Consider the following 23,606-nt stretch of genomic DNA (forward strand, 5'->3'; position numbering starts at 1 on the left):
AGTTCAGGGAATCATAAAAGTTTAAAAAAAAAAAAGGAGAATTACAGTCCAAACCCTGATATACGTGGATGCAAAAATTCTCAAAAGATACTAGCAAATCAAATCCAACAGTACATTAAAAGAATTATTCACCATGATCAAGTGGGATTTACCCCTGGGCTACAAGGAGTGGTTCAATATTTGCAAATCAATCAACATGATACAGCACATTAATAAAAGAAAGGTTAAGAGCCATATGATCCTCTCAGTAGATGCAGAAAAAGCCATTTGACAAGATGCAGCATCCATTCTTGATAAAAATTGTCAACAAAATAGATACAGATGGAATATACCTCAACATCATAAAGGCCATATATGAAAGACTCGCAGCTAATATCATCCTCAATGGGGAAAAACTGAGAGCTTTTCCTCTATGGTCAAGAACAAGGCAGCTATGTCCACTCTCACCATTACTATTTAACAAAGTACTGGAAGTCTTGGCCTCAGCAATCAGACAAAGAAAGAAAAGGCATCCAAATTGGCAAGGAAGAAGTCAAATTTTCACTATTTGCAGACATGATACTCAATGTAGAAAACCCAAAAGACTCCACCAAATAATTGCAAGAACTAATATATGATTTTAGCAAAGTCACAGGATATAAAATCAATGTACAGGAATCTGTTGCATTTCTATATACCAGTAATGAAGCAGCAAAAAAAGAAATCAAGGATTTGATCCCATTTACAATTGCACCAAAAACCATAAGATACCTAGGAATAAACCTAACCAGAGAGATAAAAGATCTATGTTCTGAAAACTATAGAACACTTATGAAAGAAATTGAAGAGGACACAAAGAAATGGAAAAGCATTCCATGCACATGGATTGGAAGAACAAACATTATTAAAATGTCTATACTACCAAAGCAATCTACACATTTTATGCAATCCCTGTCAAAATACCACCAGCATTTTTCACAGAGCTGGAACAAATAATCCTAAGATTTGCATGGAACCACAGAAGACCCTGAATAGCCAAAGCTATTGAAAAAGAAAAGCAAAGCTGGACACATCACAATTCCAGACTTCAAGCTCAATTACAAAGCTGTAGTCACCAAGACAGTATGGTACTGGCACAAAAACAGACACATAGATCAATGGAACAGAATAGGAAATCCAGAAATGGACCCACAACTATATGGTCAACTAATTTTCAACAAAGCAGGAAAAAATATTCAATGGAAAAAATTCTCTTCAACAAAAGATGTTGGGAAAACTGGACAGCCAAATGCAGAAGAATCAAACTGGACCACTTCCTTACACCATACACAAAAATAAATTCAAAATGGATGAACGACCTAAATGTGAGGCAGGAAAACATCAAAATCCTAGAGAAGAACACAGGAAGCAACCGCTTTGACCTCAGCCATAACAGCTTCTTACTAGACACATCACCAGAGGAAGGGAAGCAAAAGCAAAAATGAACAAGTGGGACTTCATCAAGATAAAAGCATCTGCACAGTGAAGGAAATAATCAACAAAACTAAAAGGCAACCTAAAGAATGGGAGAAGATATTTACAAATGATATATCTGATAAAGGGTTAGTCTTCAAAATCTATAAAGGACTTATCAAGCCCAACACCCCAAAAACAAATAATCCAGTTAAGAAATGGGCAGAAGACATGAATAGACATTTTTCCAAAGAAGACATCCATATAGCTAACAGACACATAAAAGATGCTCAACATCACTCATTATCAGGGAAAGACAAATCAAAACTACAATGAGATACCACCTCACACCTGTCAGAATGGTTAAAATTAACAACACAAGAAACGAGTGTTGGCAAAGATGCAGAGAAAGGGGAACACTTTTGCACTGTTGGTGGGAATGCAAACTGGTGCAGCCACTCCAGAAAACAGTATGGAGGTTCCTCAAGAAGTTAATAATAGAACTACCATACCATCCAGCAATTGAACTACTAGGTATTTACCCAAAGGATACAAAAACACAGATTCTAAGGGGTACATGCAGCTGATGTTTATAGCAGCATTATCAACAATAGCCAAAGTATGGAAAGAGCCTAAATGTCCATTGACTGACAAAGGGATAAAGAAGATGTGGCATTTATGTACAATGGACTATTATTCAACCATCAAAAAGAATGAAATCTTGCCATTTGCAATGACATGAATGGAGCTAGAGTATATTATGCTAAGCGAAATAAGTCAGAGAAAGATAAATACCATGATTTCACTCATATGTGGAACTTAAGAAACAAAAAAGATGAACAAATACGGGAGAAGAAAAAAAAGAGAGAGAGAGAGAGAGGGAAACATCCATAAGAGACTCTTAATGATAGAGAACAAACTGAGGGTTGATGGAGGGAGGTGAGTGGGGGATGGGCTAGACGGGTGATGGGTATTAAGGAGAGCACTTGTTATTGTTATGATGAACATTGGGTGTTGTATGTAAGTGATGAACCACTTAATTCCACTCCTGAAAGCAATATTGCGCTGTATGTTAACTAGCATTTAAATAAAATTTTTAAAAGAAATATAAAAAAATAAATAAGTAAAAAATGACAAAGGCAATTGAATAATGTCTATATGAACTGGAGGGGAACGATATCCCAGCTATGTTCCTCATATATGAAGACAAAGATATTCAAAGCTTTTCAGAAAATATAGAAAATATACCATTGATGTAACCTCCTTGAAAAAAAAAATGTTCAAGATCTACTGAACCTCCTGGGGCACCTGGGTGGCTCAGTTGGTTAAGCGACTGCCTTCAGCTCAGGTCATGATCCTGGAGTCCCGGCTCCCTGCTCGGCAGAGAGTCTGCTTCTACCTCTGACCCTCCCCCCCTCATGTGCGCGCTCTCTCTCTCTCTCTCTCTCTCTCTCTCTCTCATTCTTGCTCTCTCAGATAAATAAAATCTTAAAAAAAAACATCTACTGTACCTCCTAAAGATGTGAAATGAATTGTTAGAATTGGTTGTTTTTCCTCTTCCTGGAACCTAACATATAATAAAGCTAGATATGGTTTTGATTTTTGTTTTCTTACAACTCTAGGTAAACAAAAAGACAAGTTCAGTATAGTCCTAATCAGAAGATAGATTTAGAGAAGGTCAAACTTTAATGGAAGGAAAGACCTGAGACCAATATCTTGTAGCTACTTCACTCTTAGGACTCATTTTCCCCATCATCTCCTTAAATGAACAGACCTCCACTTTATAATCCCTTTAGAACCATATGGAACTCAAGGATTGTAAACTGGAACTGAAGGCCAAGACTAAAAAGACAAAACACTGGGGTGGGGAATGAAAGTTTCCAAAGCAGCTAGACATGAGGGAAGGAATTTCCTGAAAGAAAAGGTTTCCTTGGTTACCCATAGGGGAAGCCACAACTGGTGTCTGAGAGTCAAGAATGAAGTCATTCATGGTCGTGGAGAAGCTTGGGGCTAACAGATACTTCTGAATCCCCATGTCCTGTGGACTTGTTATTGGAGAATAATAAGTCACAGGACAGAGGCAGACTTAACTGTGCCACTAATGGAGAGTGAGAGTCAGAGGTTTTCACGTGCTGGGCCCTGTGAATATTGGGTGTCGTTGAGAGTTTAAAGGTGTTCTGAAGGGAGAAGGAAGCCAAGGTGCGATTAGGAAGCATATCTGTATAGGCATTTATCATAACTTTCCTTAAGACCTTAGTAAAAAGGGATTTGGATTTCCTAGGCTCCAATATCTTCTTGTCATTTCTTTTCTCATTCAAAATAAGCATGATCCTACCGAATTTTGAATTTGTAAATTGTCTTTTTATCTAAAGATGGTCTCAAAAACTCTAGAAGCTTCAGATGTCACATGGAAAATGCCAGTTAGGAAGCGCTGGAGAAGACTGGAACTGAAGCAAAGAGCTAGTGTATGTATTTTGCTGGCTTCACATGTATGACCACTCCCCCATCTCTTTTCATTCAGTTGTATGAAGGTTGATTCTCTGTTATGGGTGCACTGCTATATTTTTGTTATGAGTCATATCCCTTAACATTGTATTTGTCCTTCTTTGTCTTATTTAAGCGTAGTTTTTAATCCATGTGATTTAAATCAAGTTACCTTCACTGATGTGACAGGTATGTTTGAGTCCTTTTATAGTGTGTTACGTTGTTTAGTCTATTTTTTTAATTAATTGACTTTATTTTTCACAAGTTTTAGTTTTATAGAAATATTGAACAGACAATATGGTGAGTTCCTGTATATTCCCTCTTCTGCACATAATTTCCTCTATTATTAACATTTTCCATTAGTGTGGTATATTTGATGCAACTGATTAACTAAAATTGGTTATTATTATTATTAACTAAAGTCTGAAGTTTGCACTAGGGTTCACTCTTCATGAAGGGTTTTGACAAATATATAATGTTATCTATCCACCAATAGAATATCATACAAAATAGTTTCACTGCCCTAAAAATCCACTGCGCTCTACCTATTTATTCCTCTCTCTCTCACCCCTCAAACTCCTGACAGCCACTGATTCTTTTATTGTCTCTAATAGTTTTGTCTTTTCCAGAATGTCACATAATTAGAATCATACAGGATATAGCCTTTTCAGAATGGCTTCTTTCACTTAGCAATATGCATTAAATGTTCCTCTATATCTCTTAGTGGTTTGATAGCTCATTTCTTTTTATTGCTAATAATATTCCGTTCTATGGAATGGAACCATAGTTTGTTTATCCATTCACTTATTGAAGGACATCTTGGTAGCTTCCAATTTTTAGCAAATATAAATGAAGATCCTATAAAGATTTGTGTGTAGGTTTTTGTTTTGACCTAAGTTTTCAACTCATTGGGTAAACTCCTAGGAGCATGAATGCTGGATCATATTGTAAAACTACATTTAACTTTGTAAGGCTGGGCCCCCAGGGGTTTTTAATCTCTCAAACTAGCTCATGTTCAGTCTCCAGCAATTAGTCAATTTACATCCTACCAGTTTCTGGCGTGCGTTGTGAGCTTCTGCTCCTGGGCCTCTCTGCTCCTGGTAAGCCGTGATTCTCTGTATTCACCTTCCTGTTTATTTTGGGGGGTGGCAGTTTTCCCTGTGACATCAATTATCTAACGAATCTAAGAAGAGTTGTTGCTTTGGATTTGTTTGTTTTTGGTGTTGGGAGGACAAAATGACAACTTTCAAGCTCTATAAAAATCAGACTGGAAGCCAGAAGTCTATTCTATTTTTTAAATTTGTATCTTTCACTAGGTGTTCTGTCTTCTTTACTTTTTATTTCAGCCGTCTGGAATTTCTTTGTATTTCTTTTCTACCAGGTACTTGCAATTTTACTTTTATAAAATGCCTTCATTTCCCTCCTTCTTTAGTCCTTAACTATCTGTTCCCTACTAAGAGCTACAAGGAAATTAACTCATATCTTTTACCCTCCACTGGTAATTTAATTGCATAATTTTACTCAACAGTATGATCTTAATCATGTTTATATTTGTGAATATGTTACTAGTCCAACTACTTGATTTCTCAGCTGTAAGTGTTGTCCTTTGAGTCTTGCTATCACAGCTGATTCCATTTTCCACCTTCTCTTTCCTTTGCCTCCTGATTTTTGTTAGTCGTTTCATTTCTACATTGACTGGACATATTATAAGAGTCATTCCATTCTGTTACCCTTATTCTCACTTTTCAGTCTTAAATTCTCAGTTAATAACATTCAGAGCTCCAATCAATCCTTTTCCTCATGTTTTTTATTACTTGCATGGTTAAAGATTCTCCTCTAGAACTGTGTCCTTTCAATTTAAGATTTCGGATATATTGGCATAAAAACGGTAGCAAATAGGCTCTTATTATCCTTATAACCTGTATTCATATCTGTACTTATGTCTTTTGACAGTGCTTGTTTTTGTCTTGTTTCTTTGTTTTTATTTTGTTAATCTTGCCAGAAGTTTTATCAGTTTTATTGATTTTTTTCAATTAACCAGGGTCTGTCTGTTTGGCATTATTTATTTGTCCATTTACCTTTGTTTCTACACCATTAATCCTTCTATGGTTTTCCACTTCTTGAGTTTTGGGGGTTTGGGTTTGTTTTTAACCTTATTGCATTGTTCTGACTGGTGTCTTGGGAAATAAATGGTAAAAACAGCAGGTCTGCAAAGCGTTTGCTCTCCTGGCCAGAGGAGGAGATGCCCTGGAAAAGAAAGAAGGCAAACGCCCTAATTTAATCTCCTTGTAAACATAGCAGTGACAGTCTTCATAGCAAACAGACAAAATGGTTTTGTAGAAGGAGAGGCCTTGTTATGAAAGGCTTTTAGCAGGGTGTGCCTGGCCATTTATAAATGCTTAAAAGAACCTGGAATCTATAGATTTATAGGATATGATTGCCTGAAAAATATCATGTAAACTATAACTATCTGAGTATAAAGCAGAGATGGTTTATGACCTAAGAAGCTCCTTCAGTATGGGTGCTCAGGGTCAGAGAATTTCCAAGATAGTTTTGAAAAAAGACCTGAGAATGTCCAGCTAGAAGTGTTAGACTTCTCCACAGATTGACTATGCTTTTTGATTATTTGCATCCTTGATATTATTGATAAAGTTTGATCTCTTATTTGTGTCAGTCTTATTTGACAATCCAATCCTTTTTTAAAATTACTTTTTATAGAAGTAGAGTTTACAATGCTATATTAGTGTCAGGTGCATGACATAGTGATTTGACAACTCCATACGTTAAGTTATGCTCGCCATGATAAGTGCAAGCACCATCTGTCACCACACAAACATGTTGGAATATTATTGACTATATTTCCCATACTACACCTTTATCCCCATGACTTACCCATTCTATAACTGGAAGTTTGCATCTCTTAATCCCTTTCACCTACTTCACCCATCTCCTTAGCTGCCTCCACTCTGGAAAACACCAGTTCTCTGTATTTTGGGGTCTGTTTCTGTGTTTGTTTGTTCATTTAGCTTGTTTTTTAGATTCCACATATAAATGAAATCAGATGGCATTTGTGTTTCTCGTCTGACTTATTTCACTTAGCACAATATTTCCTAGGTCCCTCTGTATTGTGGCAAGTGGCATGATCTCATTCTTTTTATGGTTGAGTAATATCACATTGTATATGTATACCACATCTTCTTTATTCATTCATCTATCCATTACATTGCTTTCATATCTTGGATATTGCAAATAATGCTGCAGTAAACATGGGGGTGCATATATCTTTTTCAAATCAGTGTTTTTATTTTCTTTGGGTAGATATGCAATAGTGGAATTGCTGGGTCATACAGCATTTTATTTTAATTTTTTGAGGCTCCTCTGTACTATTTTCCACAGTGGTTGCACCAGTTCGTATTCCCACCAACAGTGCACGAGCGTTTCTTTTTTTCCCCACATTCTCATCAACACTTGTTATTTTATTTTATTTTATTTTTTTAGCCATTCTGACAGGTATGAGGTGATACCTCATTGTGGTTTTGATTTGTATTTCCCGGATGATGAGTGATCTTGAGCATCTTTTCACATGTTTGTTGACAGCCTGCCTTTTTCTTTAGAAAAATGTTTATTCAGGTCCTTTGCCTGTTTTTTTCCTTTGCCTATTTTTAATTGGATTATTTTTTTTGGTGTTGAGTTGTAGAAGTTCTTTATATATTTTGGATATTAGCCCCTTATCACATATATTATTTGCAAATATCTTCATTCACTCAATAGATTGCCTTTTTGTTTTGTTGATGGTTTCCTTCACTGTTCAAAAGCTTTTTATTTTGGTATAATCCCGAAGTCCCAGTAGTTTATTTTTGCTTTTGTTTCCCTTGCCTGAGAAGATATACACAGAAGAATGTTTTTAAGGCCAATGTCCAAGAGATTACTGCCTATGCTTTCTTTAAGGAGCTTTATGGTTTCAAGTCTTACATTTAGGTCCTTAATCCATTTTGAGTTTATTTTTGTGTATAGTATAAGAAATAGGTCCAGTTTCATTCTTTTGCATGTGGCTGTCCAGTTTTCCCAACACCATTTATTGAAGATTGTCTTTTCCCTATTGTATATTCTTACTTCCTTTGTCATAGATTAATTAACCATATAAGTGTGGGGTTTCTTCTCTGCTCTCTGTCCTGTTGCATTGATCCTGACCCATTGTGCTAGTACCATACGATTTTAATTACTCTATCTTTGTAGTATATCTTGGAATCTGGAATTGTGATACCTCCAGCTTTGTTTTTCTTTCTCAAGATTACTTTGGCACCAGTCCTCAATTCTTAACTTGGATGCTCAACTTATTAAGTTCAGCCTTTCATATTTTCTAATATATGCATTCAATACTAAACTTTTTTCCTAAGTACTTCTTGGTTGCCTTCTATACATTTTGATAGGTAATATTTTCATCACTATTCATTTCAAAATATTTTCTAATTTACAGTGATTTCTTTCTGACCCATGAGTGTTTTCCTAAATTTCCAAACAAAAGTGATTTTCTAGTTATCTTTTTATTGCTGACAACTAACTTAACTGTGTTTTTCAAAGAATGTTCTTTATATGATATCAATACTTAAAATTGGTTAAGTCTTGTTTTGATTAGGTGCTAATATTCATTGATGTTCCATGTATGCTTTAGAACAGGGATCAGCAAACTATGGCACACAAGCTAAATCCAGCCAGCCATTTGTTTCTGTAAATCAAGGTTTATTGGAATACAACCAAACTCATCTATTTATATGTTGTCTATGGTTGTTTTTATACTACAGTGGTAGAGTTGAGCAGTTGTGGTAGAAACTGTATGTCCTGCAAAGCCTAAAATATTTACCCTCTGGCCCTTTGTAGAGAAAGTTTGGTGACCCCTACTTTAATGGGATGTGTATTCTGCAGTTTTGGGGACAGTGTTCCTTATGTCCATTGGATGCAAATTGTATTAACTTTGAGTTGTTTACTACATAGCCTTAGTGATTTTTTTTTCTGTCTTGATCTAGCAATTATTGAGAGAAGTGCATCAAGATTTCCCCCTATGGTGGTGTATTTGTTCATTTATCCTTATAATTCTGTTAAGTTTTTCAGTTTTGCTGTAAATATAATCTGTTCTTAGGTGCACAGAAGTTTAGTTCCATTTTCCTGCTAAATTTATTTTAAAAATTTGAATATTAGATGGAATTTTGGCCTTACATACTAAAAAGATACACTAACTAAAGATGTACCTTTTTTGGTTGGTATCTGCCTGGCATATATTTCAAGTCTTTTAGTCAATCTTTCTATTTAATTATGTTTTAGATTTGTCTCTGTTGAATAGCAAAGAGCTAGAATCTATTATTTATTTCAGGAAGATAATTTCAAGTGCATTTAATGTAATCACCATTAAATGTGTTTCTATAAGCCTTTATTATGCTATTTATTTTTCCTGGATCTTGTATCTTTTGACTCTTTTTTGCTCTTTTCTTGCTCTCATTTGAATTATGTTTCAATTACATTTTTTTCTCTTTGATGATTTGGAAACCACACACTATATTTTTATTTTTTAGTAATCTTATTTAACCTAAAAAAATCAAGTATCAGTAAATTACTTTACTTTTCTAGAATACTCTTACTGTGGTCAGCTTTTCTATTTATATAAAATTTTTCAATTTAATTCTATTATATTTTAACCCCTCCTAAAATTAGTATTGGTTTTTTTGCATGAGCTTCTTTGAACTAACCACAGATTTCTGCTTTTTCAGTTCATTTCTTATTACATTTCAAATCTTCCATATGAAGCCATTTCAACTAAGGAAAAAAAAAAACTACATACTAACAAAAGCAAGGTGGTGAAATAAATAAGTATGAACCAAGAATTAATTTATTTGGATATTAAAGTATAATAATTTTAATCGAAAATTTGTTCACTTAAAAGTCTAATAAGGTGGGCAAAACCCTAATTAAAGATAAAATAATGAAATTCACTCTTAAAAATAGATAATATAAAATTTAATGTTAAAAACTTTGAAAGCTTCCATCAATTACTTTACAGGAAAATTTTGATTACCAAAATCAACCCAAGAAGATGCAGAAAGCCTGAATAAATTATAATTCATAAATAAAATAGAAAAAGTTAAAGAACTTCCTTTAACAGAGTGCTAGGCTCAGACAATTTAAGGTATGAGTTATTAAAATTCTCAAAAAAACAAATAAGTAAACCTTATGATTAAAAAAACCATCACATAGAAAAATGATAGAATATTTTAGAATATTTTTTTTGGTCTGGCATAACATTAATTCCAAAATATGACAGAGCATTAGAGAAAAACAGGATTTAGACCAAGTTTTTATAAAAATTATCAAATTGGGGTGCTTGGGTGGCCCAGTTGGTTAATCATCTGCCTTCAGCTCAGGTCATGATCCCAGAGTCCTGGGATCGAGCCCCACCTCAAGCTCCAGGGAGCCTCTTCTCCCTCTCTCTCTCTGTGCTGCTCCCCTGCTTGTTTTCTCTCTCTCTGTCAAATAAATAAATAAAATCTTAAAAAAATTATCAAATTGAATTCAGCACTACATTTAAGTTTTAATATTCATATAAGGCTTATGTTTTAGAATTTATAAATAAACCTATATTGATATAGCTATTAGATAATTTGTCATAGCAAAGCATCAAAGGAGAAAAATATCATATTTACGTGTTGAATATCTGTATAACTAGTGACTTCTAACGTTGAATGTCTAGAGCTATCATTTGCGACTGAAGAAGCTTGTCAGCTCCCAATAATCTTAAATTATCCCAAGTTAAGGGAAAGAATTTTCGTAGATTGGTACTAGACCTTCCACCTGTCTTGATGGTAGGATCTAGAAAAACATCATAATGCAATTTGATAAAATAAAGAAGATGGAAATATGACCCTAACTGTATCCTTTATGTTATATATATATTATACAAATCCACTTAATGGTATGGGATTATTTTTAACATGAAAAACAGATTCTAAAATTAACTTAAAGAACAAATGTATCCAAATAGTGAAAAAAATACTTTTAAAAAGAAATAAAACACTGTGATATTATTATAAAAATTTATATAAATCCTTAGAAAAGAAAGTCAAGAAATAACAATTTGTTTTTTAAGAAGGGCAAATACCTGGCCTTTAGTAGATAAATGTTTTTATATATCTTAGGACTATTGGCTCAACTTAGAAATATCCTGATTTTAAAGGTAATTGTCTCCTTGAAGCATAACACTTAATATTAAGCTAGCCTTGGTTATTAGTTATGAGAAGTGACATTTACACACAAAAGGTTGATTTTAAAAAATAACATTTTACCACATTTTATTATAGACAGCAATATTAAAAAGTTGTAAATAGCTTTGGTTGTTCACTTAAAATTGTAGACTATATTTGAAACAAAAGTTCGTTTTTAGCAGGTAATAATTAAACTGGTGATATACCATCATTCATCTAGCGCCAGTAAATTCAAGGAATATAAAAGACCTAAGAATATATTAAAAATTACAGCTGAACAACTCCACTATTTTTTTATTCTTGTAAAAAACAATGTGTTTTACAAGTAAAAGTTACCTGAAAAGATTAACTTTAAAACATAATGCAGAATATCAATTTGTCATGAGAATTATAGTGCTGTGATTCAGATGAAAAATTTCCAGAAGGGGATGGCTAAGAACAAAGGGCAGACCTCTTCAGTATCAAATATCAAAAGAATTGTCTAAGCAAAACATGTAAGATTAATAAAAGATTAACCTCCATTTTAGTCTCAGAGGGGAACTGCTGGCCTCTAATGCAAAACTCTAGTCTAAGACTACATCAGTTTCTGTCTTTGCTGAAGAATCTATTAGCATCAAATGCTAAACAAGCTAAAGTTACAAATGCATTCATGGGTTAAGGATCTTAGGCTCTGATGGTAGTGTCAACATATAATTTATATTCTGTAAGCATTAAGAGATATGAATATAAAAAAGTAGGTTTAAAAAAGAAAAGGAAAATAATCTATGGTTTTTAAAACTTAAAATATTATTTTAGTTTTAGCATAATGTTTTGGACTTCATATCTCCCTAGGATAATTCTGGATACTTAAATAGTAATCCCTCCACACACCCTTCAAAGACTGTACAGATCCATAAAGAGATCTAATAAAACCACCCACAACTCACATGTAGAGCAAAACAAAGAGAAAGGGAACACACAAATGTTCATTTACATGTAACCAGGGAAATAATGTGAAGATTATGCAGGAAAAGAGTGTAGTAGGGTCCTGTAGTTGGTGAAATATGATAATGTTATGCTCCAAAAAAGAGGGCTTTACCTCAATGGGAGTCCGAGGCCCCATGGATCAAAGCCAGAGCCATCGAAGGAGTTGGGAGAGAGAAGAGATAAGAAGTTGCAGAACCAGAGGTGGCAATCTTGGGAAGGCGGTGCTTAGGGTGGAAGTGTGACAGCCCAAGTTAGATCTCCTTTGAAGATCTGACAGTGAATGGAAGAAGGAAGAAAACGATGGAAAGCAAGAGTCTCACATAAAGTAAAAGAGTCACAGAAAGTAGAAGACACACCATCATGCAAAAAGGGCCCCATTTACTGAAGACTTTATACTTCTGAGTACCAACAGAAGAGTATGTTCTTGAACTAAGAAACCTAGTAAGCACCCAAACCCCTCATAGTTCTCTTCGGGGATGCGGCTTGTGGCTGACTTAGGAAAATCCAAGACATTTAAAAAGTGGTCAGAAAGTCAGACAACATCCTCATTAAGCTATAATAAAAAGAAAGGAAGATGCAATTTTTTCATTGGATGAAAATATTCCTAAAAATGTAGCAGAGAAAAATTATAACCCAGCACTCAAATATGAAGTCCATAATACTAAAGTAGGAATGGCAGATAAGAGAACACACCGTAAAAACAAAGACTTAGAAATAAAGAATAAGAAATGACATGAATAAGAAAAAGAAAGAGAAATGACAAAATGTAGAAAGTTGGAAAAAATAGAATTGGCCAAACTCAGGAAAGAAATGGAAAAAAAATCATTTTAGAAATAAAGGCAATTACAAACTGTTCAACAGAAAATAGCTCCGGCAGTAAAATAAGGAACATTTGAATAAGGAATGAAAAGAGCCAAGAGAAACATACACAAAATAGGAGAGAGGGAAAGAGAGAAGAGTATTCAAAAGAAAAATTCTAGATACAGAAAATAAGCAAAGCAAGTAGAGGGTGTGTATAAATATATGTCACAAGAAGAAAAACAACTATGAAATTTAAATTTTGGTCAATTATGATACATTATCTGGTAAAATTAATAGGCTCTAAAATTAAAGAAAAACCCTCTGGGGCTTCAGGCAAAAAGACTGTCAGGGGAAAATATCAGCAATATATTTCTTTTTTTAAGCTTTTATTTTAATTCCAGTTAACTTACAGTGTTATTTTGGTTTTATGTGTACAATATAGTGATTCCATATATCACCCCGTGCTCATCACAAGTACATTCCTTAATCCCCATTACCTATTTAACCCAGCCCCCCACCCACCTCCCCCTCTGGTAACCATCAGTTCTCTATAATTAAGAATTGGTTTTTTTTTAATTTGTCTCTCCATCTCTCTCTCTTTTCCCCTTTATTCATTTGTTTTGTTTCTTAAATTCTACATATTAGTGAAATCATGTGGTATTTGTCTTTCTGTGACTTATTTTGCTTAGCATTATACTCTAACTCCATCCATGTAGTTGTAAATGGCAAGATTTCATTCTTTTTGATGACTTAATATTATTCCATTGCATGTGTATACACACACACGAATGGATAAAGAAGATATACACACACACATATATGTATATATATATATGAATAGATATATGTGGTATATATATATACCACATCTTCTTTATCGATTCGTCTAGTGATGAACACTTGGGCTGCTTCCATAATTTGGCTATTGTAAATAATGCTGCTATAAACATCGGAGTGCACGTATCCCTTTGAATTAGTGTTCTTATATTCTTTTGGTAAATACCCAGTGATGCAATTGTTGCATCATAAGGTAGATCTATTTTTACTTTTTTGAGGAATCTTCATACTGTTCTCCAGAATGGCTGCCCGGTTTGCACGCCCACCAACACTGTATGAGGGTTCCTTTCTCTCCACATCCTTGCCAACACCTGTTGTTTCTTGTGTTGTTGATTTTAGTCATTCTGACAGGTGTGAGGGGGGCATCTCGTTGTAGTTTTGATTTGCATTTCCCTGATAAGTGATGATGAACATCTTTTCATGTGTCTCTTGGCCATCGTGTGTCTCCTTTGGAGAAATGTCTGTTCTGCCCATTTTTAATTGGATTATTTTGTTTTTTGTTGAGCTTTAGAAATTCCTTATATATTTTGGATACTAACCCTTTATTGGATATGTCATTTGCAAATATCTTCTCCCATTCCTTCGGTTGTCTTTTAGTTTTGTTGATTGTTTCCTTCACTGTGCAGAAGCTTTCTATTTTGATGAAGCTTCAGTAGTTCATTTTTGCTTTTGTTCTCCTTGCCTCAGGAGACCTATCTAGAAAGAAGTTGCTATAGCTGCTGTCAAAGAAGTTACTGCCCGTGTACTCTTCTAGAATTTTTATGGTTTTGGATCTCACATTTAGGTCTTTAACCCATCTTGAATTTTTTCAAATTATTTTTGTATATGGTTTAAGAAAGTGGTCTGATTTCATTCTTTTGCATCTTGCTGTCCAGTTTTCCCAACACTGTTTATTGAAGAGACTGTCTTTTCCCATTGTATATTCTTTCCTGCTTTGTCAAATATTAATCGACCACATAATTGTGGGTTTATTTCTGGATTTTATATTCTGTTCTATTGATCTGTGTGTCTCTTTTTGTGCCAGTACCACACTGTTTTGATCACTCCAGCTTTGTAATATAACTTGAAGTCCAGAACTGTGATTCCTCCAGCTTTGCTTTTCTTTTTCAGGGTTGCTTTGGCTATTTGGGGTCTTTCATGGTTCCATGCAAATTTTAGAATTGTTCTCTGAAAAATGCTGGTGGTATTTTGATGGGGATTGCATTAAATGTGTAGATTGCTTTGGGTAGTATAGACATTTTAACAATATTTGTTCTTCTAATCTATGAGCATGGAATGTCTATTTCTCTGAGTTGTCTTCAGTTTCTTTCATCAGTGTTCTCTAGTTTCAGAATACAGGTCTTTCACCTCTTTGGTTAAGTTTATTCCTAGGTATATTATTATTTTGGGTGCAATTGTAAATAGGATTGTTTTCTTAATTTCTCTTTCTGCTGTTTCAATATTGTTGTATAGAAATGCAATAGATTTCTGTACATTGATTTTTGTATCCTGTGACTTTACTGAATTCGTTTACCAGTTCTAGCAGTTTTTGGTGGAGTCTTTTGGGTTTCCTATATACAGTATCATGTCATCTGCAAATAGTGAAAGTTTTACTTCTTTCTTACCAATTTGGACGCCTTTTATTTCTTTTTGTTGTTTGATTGCTATGGCTAGGACTTCTAGTACCGTGTGGAATAAAAGTGGTGAGAGTAGATATCCCTGTCTTGTTCTAGACCTTATGGGAAAAGTTCTCAGTTCCACTAAAGATGATGTTAGCTGTGGGTTTTCACAGATGGCCTTTATTGTGTTGAGGTATGTTACCTCTTAACCTACTTTATTGTGAGTTTTTATCATGAATGGATGTTACGCTTTGTCAAATGCTTTTTCTGCATCTAACTGAAATGATCATATGATTCTTAACCTTTCTCTTATTAATGTGATGTATCACATTGATTTGCAAATATTGAACCACCCTGGCAACCTTAGGAATAAATCCCACTTGATTGTGGTGAATGATTTTTTAAAATATATTGTTGAATTCGGTTTGCCAATATTTTATTGAGAATTTTTGCATCTTTGTTCATCAAAGATATTGACTTGCAATTCTCTTTTTTTTAGTGTTGTTTTTATCTGGTTTTGGTATCAAGGTAATGCTGTCCTCATAGAATAAATTTGGAAGTTTTCCTTCCTTTTCTTATTTTTGGAATAGTTTGAGAAGAGTAGGTATTAACTCTTCTCTAAATGTTTGGTAGAATTAACCTGTAAAACCATCTGATCCTGGACTTTTGTTTTTTGGGAGTTTCTTGATTACTGACTCAATTTCTTTGCTGGTTATTGGTTCTGTTCAAATTTTCTATTTCTTCCTGTTTCAATTTTGATAGATTCTATTTTTATAGGAACTTATCCATTTCTTCTAAGTTGTCTAATTTGTTGGCATATGGTTTTTCTTTTTTTTTTTTTTTAAGATTTATTTATTTGAGAGAGAGCATGAGCAGGAGGGGCAGAGGGAGAAGGAGAGAGAGAGAATCTCAAGCAGACTCCAAGCTGAGCCTGACTCTGGGCTTGATCTCACAACTATGAGATCACAACCTGGGCAGAAACCAAAAGTCAGATGCTCAACCAACTGACTTCACCACTGAGGTGCCCCAGCATATAGTTTTTCATAATTTCTTATGATTGTATTTGTGTGGTGTTGGTTGTTATTTCTACTCTCTCTTTTGTGATTTTATTTGAGTCCTTTCTCTTTTTTTCTTGATAAGTCTGGCTAGAGGTTTATCAATTTTATTGATTTTCTTCCAAAGAAACAGCTCCTGCTTTCATTGATCTGTTCTGTTGTTGTTGTTGTTGTTGTTCAGTTTCTACGTCATTTATTTCTGCTCTAATCCTTATTATTACCTTCCTTCTCAGCAATATATTTTAATAGCGATATACAATAGACAGAGTCTATTGATCCTACCACTTTTCACTCTTTCTTCATCTAGCTTAAATTTCATAGATAGTAATTATAATCATATCCTGCATCTGTTCTCTCAGTTCCATAACTCTGTCCTGTGGAACTCTCAATATTGTGCTAACTTCACAAAAAAATCACAACCCAGATTAAATTAATCTCTTCTCTTGTTTTATGTTAACCCCATGAGCTGGTAATAACTGGAGAAGAATTCAAAACCATATTCGTGACCACACACTTCAGGTGAGCCATCAATGCTATCAGGTCATCGATATGTACGTCACAAGTCTATTCATCCTCCTCTTCTCCTGAAAGAGTATTGCATATCTTCTCTACTTTCCTGAAACCACTTAAACTTCCTCTCCCTTCCTCACTTCCAGCTGATGACATGCTTCCTTACTGAGCAAATTAAGCAATTGGAAGAGAACTTCCGCAGACTCCAAGCACCACATTTCCTCACTTACAAGTATCTGCACTCACATACTTGGCTTTCCTATGTGTTACTACAGATCAACTACCCATGAGCCAATCTGAGGCAGATGTCCTGACTTGTTCTCTAGATCCCATCTCCTGTTGCCTACCCAAAAATATAGCTTCAAATTTTCTTTCTTTCCTATATCAGCTCTTTACTAGATCATTCCCCTCAGCATATAAATATCTGTCATTTCTCCTAACATACAAAAAAAGAAAAATTCTTGAACCCACTTCTAAGTGGCATAACTTTTCCCTCACTCTCCTTTGCATCACAACTCCTTGAAAGACATGTCTACAGGAATGTCTCCAAGTGCACCTTTTTCCTTCTCTTTCAAATTACTCCATTCAGATTTGCATTCCTTCTATGTCACCTGAACTGCTTTTTCCAAGGTCATCAATAGTATCCTCATTGCTAAACTAATATTAAATTCTCATTCCTCACCTTACTTATCAATGGCATCTGATGAACTTAATCATGCTCATCTCCTTGATATATTTTCATTATTTGGTTTCTAGGACATAACACTCCTCATTAGTGGTTCCTTCTCACTTTCCATTACCTTGTATTACATTTCCCTTCTTCCCACTCTTTGACATGACGGCACATCAGAGATCCATCCTTGCTTATATTTGCTACCTATCCTTATTCCCTTGGTGATGGCAATTCAATCTAAAGGCTAAAAATGTCATCTATATGCCAATTGACAGCTTGCTCCTAAACCCCAGGCCCCTATTACCAAGTACACGTTGAATTGGAGATCTAATAGGCATCTCAAACTTAGCATGTTCAACACTGAACTTTCAATCTAACCCATAATATGTGTTCCACCCATACCATTCCCTATCTCAGTTAATGATAATGCTATCTTTCCAGATTGTAGGCCAAAAAAAAAAAACAAACCAAACAATAACAACAAAACCCTTGGAATCAGTTCTAACTTATCATCTTGCAAATCTCACATTTGAATCTGTTTTTATTTATTTTTATTTTATTTTATTATGTTATGTGAATCACCATACATTACATCATTAGCTTTTGATGTAGTGTTCCATGATTCGTTGTTTGTGTATAACACCCAGTGCTCCATTCAATACGTGCCCTCTTTAATACCCATCACCGGGCTCACCCATCCCCCCACCCCCCTCCCCTCTAGAACCCTCAGTTTCTTTCTCAGAGTCCATAGTCTCTCATGGTTTATCTCCCCCTCCGATTTCCCCCCCTTCATTTTTCCCTTCCTACTAACTTTTTTTTTAAACATATAATGTATTATTTGTTTCAGAGGTACATGTCTGTGATTCATCAGTCTTACACAATTCACAGCACTCACCATAGCACATACCCTCCCCAATGTCTATCACATAGCCACTGCATCCCTGCCACCCCCCCACCACTCCAGCAACCCTCAGTTGGTTTCCTGAGATTAAGAATTCTTCGTATCAGTGAGATCATATGATACTTGTCTTTCTCTGATTGACTTATTTCGCTTAGCATAATACCCTCTAGTTCCATCCACGTCATTGCAAATGGCAAGATTTTGGGTTTTTTTGATGGCTGCATAATATTCCGTTGTATATATATACCACATCTTCTTTATCCATTCCTCTGTCGATGGATGTCTTGGCTCTTTCCACAGTTTGGCTATTGTGGACATTGCTGCTATAAACATTGGGGTGCGCATACCCCTTCAGATACTACATTTGTATCTTTGGGGTAAATACCCAGTAGTACAATTGCTGGATCGTATGGTAGCTCTATTTTCAACTTTTTGAGGAACCTCCATACTGTTTTCCAGAGTGGCTGCATCAGCTTGCATTCCCACCAACAGTGTAGGAGGGTTCCCCTTTCTCTGCCTCCTCACCAACATCTGTCGTTTCCTGACTTGTTAATTTTAGCCATTCTGAATCTGTTTTTAAAAATATTTTTTCATAATGCTTTTTGAAACTGAGTTATAAGACATACAGTAAAGTACAAAAAGTGATTTTTTACTTATTTATGCCCCTACATAACCACCATCCAGACTGAGATATAGACTATTATCACCACCCCAGAAGCCTGCCTCATTTCCTTTTAAGGTCAATACACTTTCTTCTGACATTTATCAAAATAAAGAGTAACTACACTTCTTTTTTTTTTAAATTTTATTTATTTATTTGACAAAGAGAGACACAACACAGCAAGAGAGGGAACACAAGCAGGGGGAGTGGGAGAGGGAGAAGCAGGCTTCCCGCGGAGCAGGGAGCCTGATGGCAGGGCTCGTTCCCAGGACCCTGGGATCATGACCCGAGCCGAAGGCAGACGCTTAACGACTGAGTCACCCAGGCACCCCAAGAATAACTACACTTCTGACCTTTATCACAATAGATTATTTTTGCCTATTCTTGACCATCATATAAATGAAACTAGACAATATGTATGTTTTTTGCCTCAATATTATATCTGCTAGATTTATCTATGTTGTTGTGTTCAGTAGTTGTGGGGTTTTTTTTTTTTCCATTACTAGGTATTATTTATTCACTGTCACGTTGATGGATAGTTGGAATGTTTCTAGATTTTTACTATTATGAATAAAGGTAAAATGACCATTTTTACACATCTTTTGATAGACATATGCAATAATATTTCTGTTGCACATAGAAGTATAATTGCTGGGTAGTATGGGTACACACATCAGCATTAGTAGATTCTGCCAAAGAATTGCCCAAAATGGTTCTATCAATTTACACTCCTTTCAACAATGTGTGATAGCCTGATTTCCTGTACATCCTTGCCAACACCAGATATTGTTAGTTCTTTGAATTTTAGTCAGGCTTGTGGGTGTGTAGTAGTTTATTATGGCTTTCACATATATTCCTGATGGCTAATTCTGTTGATCACCTTTTCATATGTTTATCTGCAATTTGTACATTCTTTTTTATACAGTGTGTTCATATTTCTGTCCCATTTTCTCTTTTATTGTTTTTTCCCTATTGATATGTTAGAAATTTTTTATAGTCTGGATATGGGTTCTTTGTGCGATATATGCACTCTCAAATAAATGAATAAAATCTTTTTAAAAATTATGTCTGCTTTTTGAAATTTTAATTACTGTTATCTTTATTAACTTCCTTCTACTTTTTAAGGAGTATTTAAGTATGTTTAATTTATAGTTAATTTTCTAGTTTCTTGAGATTGTAGATGGGATTTTCAAACTTTCTTCTTAATATACTAATTTAGAGCTAAAAATTTCCCTTTGGTCGCCATTTTAAATGCATCTCAGAATTTCTGATATGTCAGATTTTTTTCATTCAATTTAAAATATAATTCATTGTGTTTTCTTTTTTGACATGTGTTATATAATAGTGTGTTTAATCTCCAAACCCTTAGATATTTCCCGATAATCGTATTCATTTCTAGCTACTCTATAGGATTCCAAGTCTTTGGAATCTACCTATGTACATTGCCTATATAGATCAGCAAACGGTCCATTTGGTAAATATTCCAAAGGCACTTGAAAATGTTTATTCTGATTATGTTGGGTGTAGTGTTCATTGTGTTGTTTAAATTTCCTATGTCTTTAATTTTTTTCTTGTTCATTTCCTAAAAAGTTTTAAAATATCAAATTACAATCATAGATTTGTATTTCTTTTTAGTTCTCTGTGTTTCCTTCAATGTATGAATCTTTTTAATAGATGTGTAAACATTTATAATTATTATTTCCTCCTGTTGGTTAAATTGAACCTTTTATCATTGTGAAATGTTCCTCCTAAACTTTGTTAATTCTTGTCACTCTTCTTTCTCTTCTGTTGATAGACTACAACAGCTTTATTTTGATTTTTGATTTCATGGTATGCATTTTCACCTTTTTCTTTCAGATATTTGTAACTGTATATAAAGTATGTCTCTTGTAAACAGTATTGAGTTAAATTTTGAATTTTTATTTGTTTTTTTTGTTTGTTTGTTTGTTTGTTAATCTAACCTGACCGTTCTCTCTTTAACTGGAGTGCTTAGTCAATTTACACTTAATATTACTGAGATGGTTGAGTTTGAGTCAACCATCTTGCCATGGTTTTCTAATTGTTTCATCTTTGTTTCTTCATTTATCTTTTCTGGCCTTCCTTTGGATTAATCATTGTTCCATTTTTTTATTCATTCTTTCCTCTATTAGCTTTCTCAATATATATTTTTTTTGTTATTTCATTGATTACTCTTAAAATCATTATATGAATTCTACATGGTAAGTTGTAATAGTTCCCAAAGCATACAAGAAACTAAAATAGTTTAATTCCATTAACCAAAACACCTTTGGTGCCATCAATTTCATATATTTTAAATATAAGGTTTTATATGCATAAGATATAATAGTTAATAATTTTAAACAGAATGTTTTCTGGGTTTTTGTTTTTTTTTTTTTTTACTGGAAACAAGCTATAGGAAACTAAAAAGGAGTAGAGTGGGAGAATTCCTTATAAAAATAAAAAGAACATATACAATTGTATCTTCAAGAATTTTCATGGAACATTATGACCCATCAAATTAAGGTATCCCCATTCTCTAACAAAAACAGAAAAAGGGCAGCATGAAATTATTCTAATGCAGTGCTGCCCAACACAACTTTCTGTGATGATGGAAATGTTCCATTATCTCTGTGTTGTCTAATATAGAATCTACTAGCCACATGAATACTCACAATGTACCTAATGCGATTGAGGAACTGAATTTTTAATATAGTTTAAATAGCCACATGTGGCTGGTGGTTACCAGTTGAACAGCACAGTTCTAATGCCTCATGGCTCAAAACCAGTGCTTTCTTTGGGGGACTTCTCTAATCACTGCCGAAGGGTGTAGAGGGTTGAGGGTGGAAAGAGGGGAAAGTTCTTAACAGATCTATTTAGTTACTTCAACAAGTTCTGAAACTCTCCACAGCTTCCAGGGAAAGGGCCTGAGGAGAGGACTCTAAGGGACACCTGAGTATGCCCTTGAACTCCTGGCTAATGCCAAAGGAGCTAAAAGGCCCAGGACTTGGCTCACTCAGATAGGGGGAGGCCTGTGGTGCCACACACAGAATCTGAGGCTTGGGCCATCTGTGCATGGAAATCGTCCGCTGTGGGACTGGTGGGAGGTGGGGATGCTCATTTCTGGACAGGGTTTCTGGGGCAGGAGGATTTAGAGGTGGAGGGAGGACCTGAGGGCCCTTTCTGGCCAACTGCAGGCTGGATAAGCCCTTTCTTTTTAGGGAGCAAGGTCTTGTTCTTGCTCTTGAACACTTTGCTGGGATCCAGCTTGTTTACAAAGGTGTTGGTCTCTTCTGCAAGCGGGTTTGGGTTGTAGGTGATAGGTTTATGCGTGTTAAACCATTGCTTGGCCTGTGAGCTAATGCCATAGCTGGTGAAGGCATACTACCACTTCGGCAGGCCCAGGTGCATGATGAGGAGGCAAGAGTAAGTGGTAAAGGTAGCCATGAGAAAATGCCAGTATAACGCCCTGTCCAGGAACCAGATCTCAGTGTCTCGTGAATGCTGGTTTTCCTCTTTTGTAGACAAGGCAAACCTCCCCATTCAGATTGCAAGGATCCAGCTCAAAAACCACACTGGGAGAATCAAAGTGAGGCCTCTCTGGCTGGTTCTCACTGGCTCCAAGTGCATCAACTTCCAGGTCTGCAGAGTTGGTGCATTAGGGAGTGCATACACAGAAGACTGGTTGGGTTGAGTTGGTTTTGAGATGCTGTTAATTGCCATGCTGCCCAGTGGAATGGTGTGCTCATCAAGTTTCATGCTCCATGTCATATGAAAGCCATTTGTTATCAGGTAAAAATGCTTCAGATTCTCAGGTAGCACACAGTTTTGTTTTTTGTTGTTCTTCTTCTTCTTCTATGAGGAAATCATATGACACTCAGCAGGTGGCTTTTCTAAGATAGTGACTTCTGTCACACCTGGGGAAGATTCTAGGCTGCAGGTGATCCCCAGGGTCAGCTTCTCCTGGTACAGCTTGCTGCAGCCTGGGGCAGCATCCCCACCACGGCTCACGTCCCACTCTGAGCTCATTTACAGTTTTCCATGTTTACATCTTCAAGTGCTCTCATTCCCCCATTTTGCAGTTATGTGCTTCCATCTGGGATCATTTTCCTTCAGAACTCCCGGTAATGTTTCTTGTAGTGCAGATCTGCTGGCAACAAATTCTCTCAGCTGTGTTTAACTGTAAACATCTTTACTTATCCTTCGATTTTGAAGGATTTTTTGCTGGATATAGACTATTGGTTTGCAGGGTTTTTTTGTTTTCCTTTAGCGCCTTAATGTTAATCTTTCATTAATCTTTCATTAATGTTAATCTTTCATTAATCTTTCATTTCTGACATCCATAGTTCCTGTTGAAATGTCAGTCATTAGTCTTTTTGATGCTCATTTGGAGGTATTATCTCTGTTTTTCTAGGTATGCAAAGATTGTCAGTCTGTTTTTA

The 23,606-nt window shown here is 35.2% G+C and overlaps 1 protein-coding gene and 1 pseudogene across 1 annotated transcript in view; one reads left to right on the plus strand and one right to left on the minus strand.

Moving 5' to 3' along the window:
* Nucleotides 1–23,606, plus strand: part of GNGT1 (G protein subunit gamma transducin 1) — a 301,365-nt gene that overhangs the window by 243,388 nt on the left and 34,371 nt on the right. The window lies entirely within an intron of this gene.
* LOC113911301 lies at nt 22,282–23,193 on the minus strand (annotated as a pseudogene).

This window comes from Zalophus californianus, chromosome 12 (assembly GCF_009762305.2).
Source record: "Zalophus californianus isolate mZalCal1 chromosome 12, mZalCal1.pri.v2, whole genome shotgun sequence".
NCBI lineage: Eukaryota > Metazoa > Chordata > Mammalia > Carnivora > Otariidae > Zalophus > Zalophus californianus.